Source organism: Mus pahari, chromosome 14 (assembly GCF_900095145.1).
Source record: "Mus pahari chromosome 14, PAHARI_EIJ_v1.1, whole genome shotgun sequence".
Taxonomy (NCBI): domain Eukaryota; kingdom Metazoa; phylum Chordata; class Mammalia; order Rodentia; family Muridae; genus Mus; species Mus pahari.
Window position 1 is genome coordinate 20568787 of NC_034603.1, and position 9081 is coordinate 20577867.

At 47.4% G+C, this 9081-nt stretch overlaps 1 pseudogene; it reads right to left on the reverse strand.

The window, feature by feature from the left end:
* Nucleotides 1-1519: 1519 nt before the first annotated feature.
* Nucleotides 1520-1972, reverse strand: LOC110331234 (annotated as a pseudogene).
* Nucleotides 1973-9081: the final 7109 nt, after the last annotated feature.

Sequence of the window (9081 nt, forward strand, 5' to 3'; positions counted from 1 at the left end):
CTCCCAGGCTGAGCTCGACCTTGTTGCTAAGCCCTTTCTTTGCTAAACCATAGGCTTCATGGGTTAGAGCACAGGGGTTCTGATTTCTATAGGCACCGCTGAGAGCATCGGTCCCCTGGCTGAGCAGAAGCTGTCAACCTATGGGACCAGTAGCCAGAAAGACAGGGTTAGACTGGGTGTTTGTTACTGAGGCCCCCCCCAACAAGTGTTACTCTGCCACATGGGACACCTTTGGGGGTGTGGGGGATCCTAGGTTAAGGGTGTACTCGAGGGCAGCACTGTGGTTTTGGAGGTCTCAGTGAGAAGACAGAGGAGAGGGACATCATCCTGGACCACAGGCACTCGGATGGGTCCTGAAGGAGGCAGGCGGGACAAAGGGAGGAGAAGATGAGGCCACAGGTAAGGCCAGAAAGCAGGAGTGAGGCTTGGGGTTATGTAGAAAGGCATGTAAGGCAGGGTGGGGGGTACCCTGACTTGATATGTCCCCCAGGCTCCCAGGCCCCGAGCTCCTGATTTTTATTTTTCTTGTGCTTGGATCCGAGATGTAGATCCATGGGGCTTTTCTCTTCAAAGGAGCTGCTTCTCCCTTCTCAAAGGCCATTCCCCTGCTGCTGGGCAGGGAAGCAGGGGATCGGTTGCAGCTGTGTCTTCGAGGTCTGTGGTACCGACGGGCGGGAGTCCTGTGACATCTTCCCACTTGTGTGCTCACCCTACACATTGTGAAGTGGCTGTGCATGACCCCAAGGGTGACCTTGCATGCTCATCAGGGAAGTTGCTCCCTTGTGTTCGTGTTCAGGGGAAGATAAGGTGGTCAGAGTCAGGTGGGCCGTGTAGTTCAAATGGTACATCAGGAATGTCACCTGCGAGCTTTTGTGTCCTCAGGGACACAAGCCAGGGACATTGGGGACTAAGATGTGAATTGGGGTTGAGATTATACATCCTTAAGGTAGGACAGGGTATATTATATATATTGGGGAAAGGCATTCTAGACTGCCACAATGATAATGACAATGACTGGGAGGGAGGAAAATGCGGCCCTACTAAGGGGTGACCTAGTCTGTATGATTCATGGGGTACAAGAAGGGGAACCTATTATACTTTCCAGGCCAGATCTCAGGTACTAGAACCAGGCTCTGCACTTCCTCTTCCCATGTCCTGTCTTCCTGCTGGAGGACATGTCACTGGGGTGGGGGCGGGGGTGGGGGCGGGGGTGGGGGTGGGGGTGGGGGTGGGGCTTTGATAGTTTATAGTCTCTCCCCACTTCCAGTTTATTCTTTTTGCTTTCTGTCTTGTGGTTGAAGATGAGCTCTCTTGGCTTCCTGATGGGGTGGCCAGCTGCCTTGCCTCCTCTGCCATTATGGCCTCCTCGTCTGGACCCATAAGCCCAAATAAACTCATCCTTACGTCGGGTTTGGTGTCTTATCATAGAAACGAGAGGTGAGTGATATGCTCCTGACCAAATGGAACAGGAAAGGAACGGGCTTACTTTAGCTTACAATCCAGCTTGCCGTGACAAAGGTCATCTGCTCTGCAGATGGCCTACACTGTGATAACTGAAATAACAAAGGTCAAAACTTAGGCTTAGCTTTGGAGTCATGCACACTCCTGCCTTGACAGCCTTCTGCAGCATGTCCCCATGAACACAGACAGTAACCCCTTGTCCAGGGCCCCAGTGACTGTGCAGGGTGAGGGAGCAGCCCACCACAGGGTAGGCATTCAAGTTCACAGCTGGAAGCAGGCCCAAGAGCAGAACACTGACGACCCTCCTGCTAGTCCAATGAAGAGATGCAGCTTTGGAACCAGAATGGTGGCTTGGTAATAGGGGAATGGGCTGTGTGCCATGCCATCCTAGGATAGGCTGGTTCTGGAGAAATGCTGAGGCGTAAGCAGGTTTTCCCACTGGGTTTCAGAGTAGCAGAGCTTGGCCTCCTTGGCCACTGCAGAGGATGCCCAGCTTTAAGAGCACTGCCATGCCACTTTTGAGGGCTCAAGGTCATCTAACCACCTTCCTCTTCCTCTTCCTCTTCTTCCTCCTCTTCCTCCTCCTCCTCTTCTACTCCTTCTCCACTTCCCTCCTTCTCTCCCTCCTCTTTTTTCCTCCTCCCTCTCCTCCTCTGTTTTCCTCCTCCTCCTTCTGGAAAATAGTATTTTTAGTTTATTCTCTAAGAAGTTCATATATATGTATAACATATTTCAATCATGTCCTCCCTCAACTCCTCCCCTCCCCCTTCTGCACCCTCTATGACCTTCCCAATTTCTTGTTTTCTTTTAGTTTTTTTTTTAAAGTAGCTCATGGAGTACAGTTTTACCTCCTATACATGAAGCAATGAAGATTATTATAGGTGAAGTAATGCCATCCCCTGGGGCATGGAGAACTTACAGGGGCTCATATCCTTGAAGAAAGATGACCCTTCCTTCCCTGGTAGCCGTCAGTGGCCAATAGCTCCTCACCTCCTCTCGCCCATACATGCTGGAATATTGACTAGCTGGCTCTTGGGCAAGCAACCACGGCTACTGTGAGTTTAGGAATGCATCAGCAGTGCCAGGGGGTTGGGGCTTTCTCAACTCCTTTCCATTCGTTAGTGACCCAGTTGCAGAAGCCACCAGCATTTTGTGGTCTAGTTTCCGGAAGGAGCTTACCTCTGGGCTTTTTCTTCCCTGTACAGGGAGAGAGATACATTCTCTGTGACCACCAGTATCCCTTCAACCACCAGGAAGAGTGATGTGGCTCAGGTCAGATGTCCTGGGAGCCTGGGACTTGAGTGGGAGGCAGGGTCGAGAGGGCCTTCTGTTGAAGGAACTGTTGCTCAGACTGTTTCCACACTGAGAGTATTTGCAATGAGAGTATCCACACTAAGGGTATTCTCGGGGTACATTAAATAGAAGTTCGGGGTTTATTGTCCCAAAGGGGAGGCGGGCCTGTGGGGAAAAGCAGCTGGACTATCGGCACAAAAGTTGACATGCCTCCCCATGTCCCCTCAGCTTGGCTGGGCTCAGCACAGCCACAGAGTCCAAGCCTGGCTCTCTAAGCCTCTGTGCAGGGCTGCTCCTGGCATAGCGTAAGCCAGGGGAGCAAGAGCTGTCTCTTACTCTCCCCTCCTCCTCTTCTCTCTTCCCTTCCTTCTGCCAACTTCGTTCTTCCTCTTCTCTCTTGGTTGGTTTGGTTTCTCGAGGAATCTGGAGGAAAGAGGCCCTCAGAGGAGGCCATAAAACCTCGCGAGTTCAGGTTTCTATTACACAGGGGAGTGTGGAAGCCGATGATAGTCTATGAAAATTCAATAACCCTTGAAAACGGCACCAGAGTTGCTCTCTGTAAATTAAAATAATGGGTACCAAGGAACTGCCTCTCATTCACCTCTACTACTGAGAACGTGGGACCAAAGAGGCTTAATGAGGTGTCCATTTTTTTTTTTCTATAAAAATATAGTTGATTTATTTGAATCAATCACAGATGCGGAAGGTGGCTGATGACTGTGTTTTAGTAATATCCAACAAACAAAAGCCTCCTTGCCTCTATCAGTTGGGGACAAATAAACAGATACACAGAAATTCACATCCCAGTGGGAAGACGCAGAGATGTGCCAGCCATCGTACCAGTCTAGTTTGTTAAGGCGCAGTGGCTGTGTTAATCAGGTCCTGGCGGCTGTGGTATTGTTAGAAGGGACAGGAGGGTGTGGTGGCATGACCACGTCCTGCTCTATCTGACGCCTCTGATCTCCCCCAACCTGCTGTTCTCTTTTAATGAGAAGCCTGGAGCTGAGGTCCTATGGGTGCCTGGAACCCTTGTGAGGGCTCTTAGCTTTCCAGATGCCTGGGTCTGTCTGTCTGTCTACCTATGTATCTCTGTGCATGTATCTACCTATGTATATCTGTGTATGTGCACATGTTTGTATTTTTGTCTGTGTGTGCATATCCTTGTATCTCTGTATCTTTGTGTGTCTCTTAATATATGTATGTAATGAATGTGTGTATGTATATAGGTATGTGTCTATATATCTACATGTATATGTCTGAGTATGGGCTTGTGTGTGCTGTGTGTATCTATGCATCTCTGTATATTTGATTAACTGTTTGTATAGATGTATCTCTGGGTGTATATATGCAAGTTTCTGTTTATGTACGTGTGCAGCATATATATGTGCCTGTGTGTATATATATGTACCTTTGTACATCTGTGTATATATGTGTATCTGTATACATCTGTGTTTCTACATTTGTGTCTATGTGTTTTTTGTATCTCATCTCATTTTGTGACTCAGTATGTGTGCTTGTGTCTATATATGTGTATGGTATATATGTATATCTGTGCTTCAGAGCTGGTGTATTTCTATATATATCTGTATGTCTCTTTCTGTCTATGTCTATGTGTATGTATATATCTGCATATTTGCCTCTGGGTGTGTTTGTGCCTATGTGTGTCTATTTGCATATCTATCTCTGTGCTTCTGTGCCTATGTGTGTGTGTTTCTATGTATCCCCATATATATATATATATATATATATATATATATATATATACACATATATATACATATACATATATATGTCTCCAAGTGTGTCTGTATATATGTGTGTCTAACCTGTGGTATGTGTGTGTGTGTGTGTGTGTGTGTGTGTGTAAGAGGGGCCATGTTTCTCCCTGCTCAGTCACACATAGTGTTCCCCTTTTGCAGAATTCCCATTTCAGAAACTCAGGATCCAGGCATCCAGTTCTATCAAGTGATAAACTGGCAGAGCAGAAGACAGCCTGCCTGAGGGGGATTAATTAACTCCCTTTTTAGGACAAAGAACATTCTTTCTAAGATCCAAAACTCCTCCACAGTCCCTGTGCTGCTTTGGGTAGGAGGCAAGGCAGTGTGCTGAGTCCAAACCTACGGGTGATCTGGAACTGGAGGTTCCTCTGAGACCCCAGATTTGAGCCATCGATTTCTTTCACCCTAGCAGGTGATGTGTCCAGTGCCAAGCAGGCTCTGTGCTTTGAATTCCATGGAGGGCTGACAGTGACAGGGAGATGGTTGGGTGTGGTGAGGCTCTCAGGGGGGTGGCTTCAAAGGACTAGAGTCAATGGGTCCTCGCATTTGCCCTTTGTGTGCTTCCCAGGGGGGTCTCAGATGTACACAGAGATGCACTTGGTGTGCAAGCCTCTGTCTGCTTATGCATACGTGTGCACACATACACACGCCTCAGCAGCAAGCTGGGTTCACTCTGCTGTGGCAGCCAGGGACACCCTGCTGTTAGGAAACGGATCAAAGGATGTTAATGGATCAAATATTAAATGGCAGTTAAACCCTGCACTGGATAATTCAGCTTTCTTCATGTGAGCAACTTTGCACTGACTGAAATAGGAAGTGGTTTTCGTGCCGATATCGATGTTAGCAGGGGGAAGCAGGCAGTGCTCTTTGTTTTCCTGAAGTGTTAGGGAATGTGTGAGAATCCAAGTCGTCACTTATTAAATTCAGTCCTATGGGAAAACAGTGTCAAGATTTTCCCTCTCACATGGATTTTTTATGGAATTAGGTGGCAGGGGACTGGGAAGGGAACTGTGGGTAAGGGCAGTGGATTTTCTGGAACCCTGGTGGAGGTGAGGGTGCTTCGCTTGGGGGAAAACCCAGAGAATAAGGTTGGGGACACCACCCTTGTAGACCAAGTAGTAGCTCTGCCTAGATCCTGACCTATGCCAAAGGACCTGGCCGAGTTGATTAACTTAAATCTCTTGAAGCAGTATGCTGCTCTGTTTGGGTGGACCTCGTGAAGTCGTACGGATCTTTTTAAAGAGAGACAGGAGTCTCAGAGGCAGAGGTGAGGTGGCATCAGGAGGCTTTGGAGTGAAGCTAGGGTGAGTTAAGGAGTGTGGGCAGCCTAAGGAGCTGGAAGATGCAATGTCCCCTTCGGGGAGGATGCGGCTGCACTTACAACATCCGTCATTCTAGCCAAGCGTAATCCACTTTGGACGTGTGACATTCTAAGTGCTGAAGGGAATATATTTGTATTGTTTTAAGCAACTACATTTGCTGTCATTTGTTATGGTGACATTAGGAGCCTGTCGTGTAGGTTCTAGGGTCTTTCTCCCTGAAGCTCTGTATTACTCCAAGTGACACCATCAGATTGGCGTTTCCACTTGTGGGAAACAGCTGTTCTTTATTACAATTATAATTGGTTGTACCTAGAGAAACTAGCGTGGCATGCTCTGTATAGGAGCTCTACCCGTAGCACTCTGTGTAGTCCTCATAAGGTCTCTGTAGTCAGCTTCTAGCCACGCTGTGTTAGCTACAGCTGTGTAATAGATGTCAAACAGTTCAAACTCCAAAACATCCATGGCAAGGATCCACAGGAGTGCAAACCTTGAGGGCAGGTGTCCCGGCAGACCTGCCTACCTTCTTGTCATTGTTAATCTTGTCATTGGGATTTAAAATCACTAAGGAGCTATATCTCTGGGCGTACCCCGGGGCTTTTCCAGAGAGGTTTAACTGAAAGGGGGGACATCTACCACGGCTGTGGCTGGGGTCCTGGACTGAATCAAAGGGAAAAAAAAAAAAGAGCTGAGTCCAACACTGAACTTCCTGAATGTGGATACAAAATATAAGCAGTTGAATCACATTCTTACCATCCTAGACAATTCCCATGAGCCATGAGCAAGAATACTCCCTTCCTTTCTCGATTTGGTTTAGTTGGATATGTTGTTACAGTCATGAGACCAACACTGACCTTCTGAATAATAGAAGACCAGAGAGAGCCGGGCGGTGGTGGTGCATGCCTTTAATCCCAGCACTTGGGAGGCAGAGGCAGGCGGATTTCTGAGTTTGAGGCCAGCCTGGTCTACAGAGTGAGCTCCAGGACAGCCAGGGCTACACAGAGAAACCCTGTCTTGAAAAAACAACGACAACAAAATAAACAAAACAAAGAGGACCAGAGAGGTCGAGCTAGGTTAGCCCAGCAAGAACCTTCATCTAGCTCTGGGGCTCAGGGCCCACATCACCGACCATTGTTCTGTCTTGTTTGATGAAGTCTCTGTTGCACATTAGACACCCCGAGCTTTATTTGGGTGTCTCACAGATGCGCCCGTGACACTCGTGTACCCCTTTTGCCTTGGCATGGACCACTTAGCCTCCCTGGGCTCGGTTCAGTGTCCCTCTTACGAAGTTGGCATGGTGAGACAAGATAAACAGTGGGAGGAAGAAAGAATGATTGACATGTTGCTGAAGAAAGAGAGAGCTGCACAGGTGACATGGGGCCACAGGGTGTGGCGTCGTGGGACAGAGAGGACTGCGTGGACAGATGTCTGCTTCCTCGAGTTAGTTAACCGACTTCCCGAGGGCTGCAGAAACTCACGGGCTTGGCTGCTATCCTGACAGCCTTTCATCTTTTTGGATGACATTTCTTTGGTTACATGGCTCAGTGTGCAAAAAATCAGTGTCCAAGGCCCAAGGCATGATGTTCCCTGGATGTAAGTCAGGGGGGCAGTGTCCGCTATCTAGAGACCTCTTCCTGTGGGGGATGGTAGGGGGGGCCTGTGGGTCAAGATCTCCCCTCATTGTAGTGACATAAATTTCCCCCTTCTGAGCACATCACACTAGTGTGTCTTGCTCCTAAACACCATCAGCTAGAAGCCAACAACAGTAGTGTTCAACTACTGTTAACCTCATTAACCCCATCTGGATCTCCTTAAACTGGCACATCCCTAGCCCTTGCCCCACACTTATTGAATTGTGTGGCCCCCAAATCCTGTGTGTCCTCATATTCTCCAACGACTTTGGTTCAGACAAAACTTTTAGAATTTTTGCTTTTCTTTCTTTAACTCCTAATAAGCCTTTGACACGTCTAAAAAAATTACTTCCTTATTACTGTGTATGGACTTAGGAATATGTACAATGTTTGAGAAAGTTGAGATTTTTTGCTTCAATTATTGTTTGTTTGTTTGTTTGTTTTGAGGTCTCTGAAGTTCGGTCTGGCTTGGAGTTCATTATGTAGCACAAGCTTGCCTTAAGCTCAAAGCAATCCTCCGGCTTCAGTTTTCCAAGTGCTGGGATTCTATCACGCCGGCTCTGTATATTGTTTGTTAAACACTGCTCTGGGTCTTGCACATTGTGTGTCTGTACCTTTTGTCCATGGCTGTGTGGCTGTTGGATGCACTGTCCTCAGCCAGTCCTTGTGACTGATGGCTGCAGACCTCAGAGAGGGGACTGATCTTGAACTTGGCTCAGATGTGTTCACAGTGTGAACATATGGTGACCAGAGCCAATTAACCTCTTTCACCTGTTCTGGAATTGGAACTTGGACTAGAGAAGAGCCTTAGGAGAGTCCAGGGCTGGGTCTGGATGCTTCTGCAAGGTTAGGAGGGTAACCCATGAAGGGACACTTGAAGGATGCACTCCAAGTCCAGTGACACGCAGAAGTTGCTTTCACTAGGGAGAGGAGTCATGGGATTGAGTCTCCTTTAAGAGGATAGGAGATGAAAAGTCTACATTCCGATCCCATTTCTTTGCACAATGAAGAAAAATGCATGAAAACAAAACTTTGTCTTTATATGCGTAGAGCAATGTGTGGAGGGCTATAAACCAAGGTGCTAATATGATTTTGGAACAGTGATGTTATGAGGTATTTTCATTTTCTTCTTATTGCTTATCTGTACTTTTTGAATTTTCTATAATGAGCATCTATTACATTTATAATAATAATAAAAACACAGACAAGAAAACCAGAGACATCAGGAGGAGCTGCTGTTTTGCGGTGGAAGACTCTAGAAGGGTATATTTGCTTGTGTTGAGTGAGCGGAGATCAGGGTTCAAGGAAAGACTTCATAAACTTTACTCCTGAGGTCCTGGGCTAGGGTGAGGCTGGAGGGGTCATTAGGGACTGCTTGTCAGTTGATGGAAGAATCCTGGAGGTCAGAGAGGGTACTAGCAAGAAGAGGCACCGTAGTCTGGCCTCCCTAAGTCTTCAGGATGCGTGTGTGTGTGTGTTTGTGTGTGTGTGTGTGTGTGTGTTTGTGTGTATGTTTGTGTCTGTGTGTGTTTGTGTGTGTGTGTGTTTGTGTGTGTGTGTTTGTGTGTGTGTGTTTGTGTGTGTGTTTGTGTGTGTGTT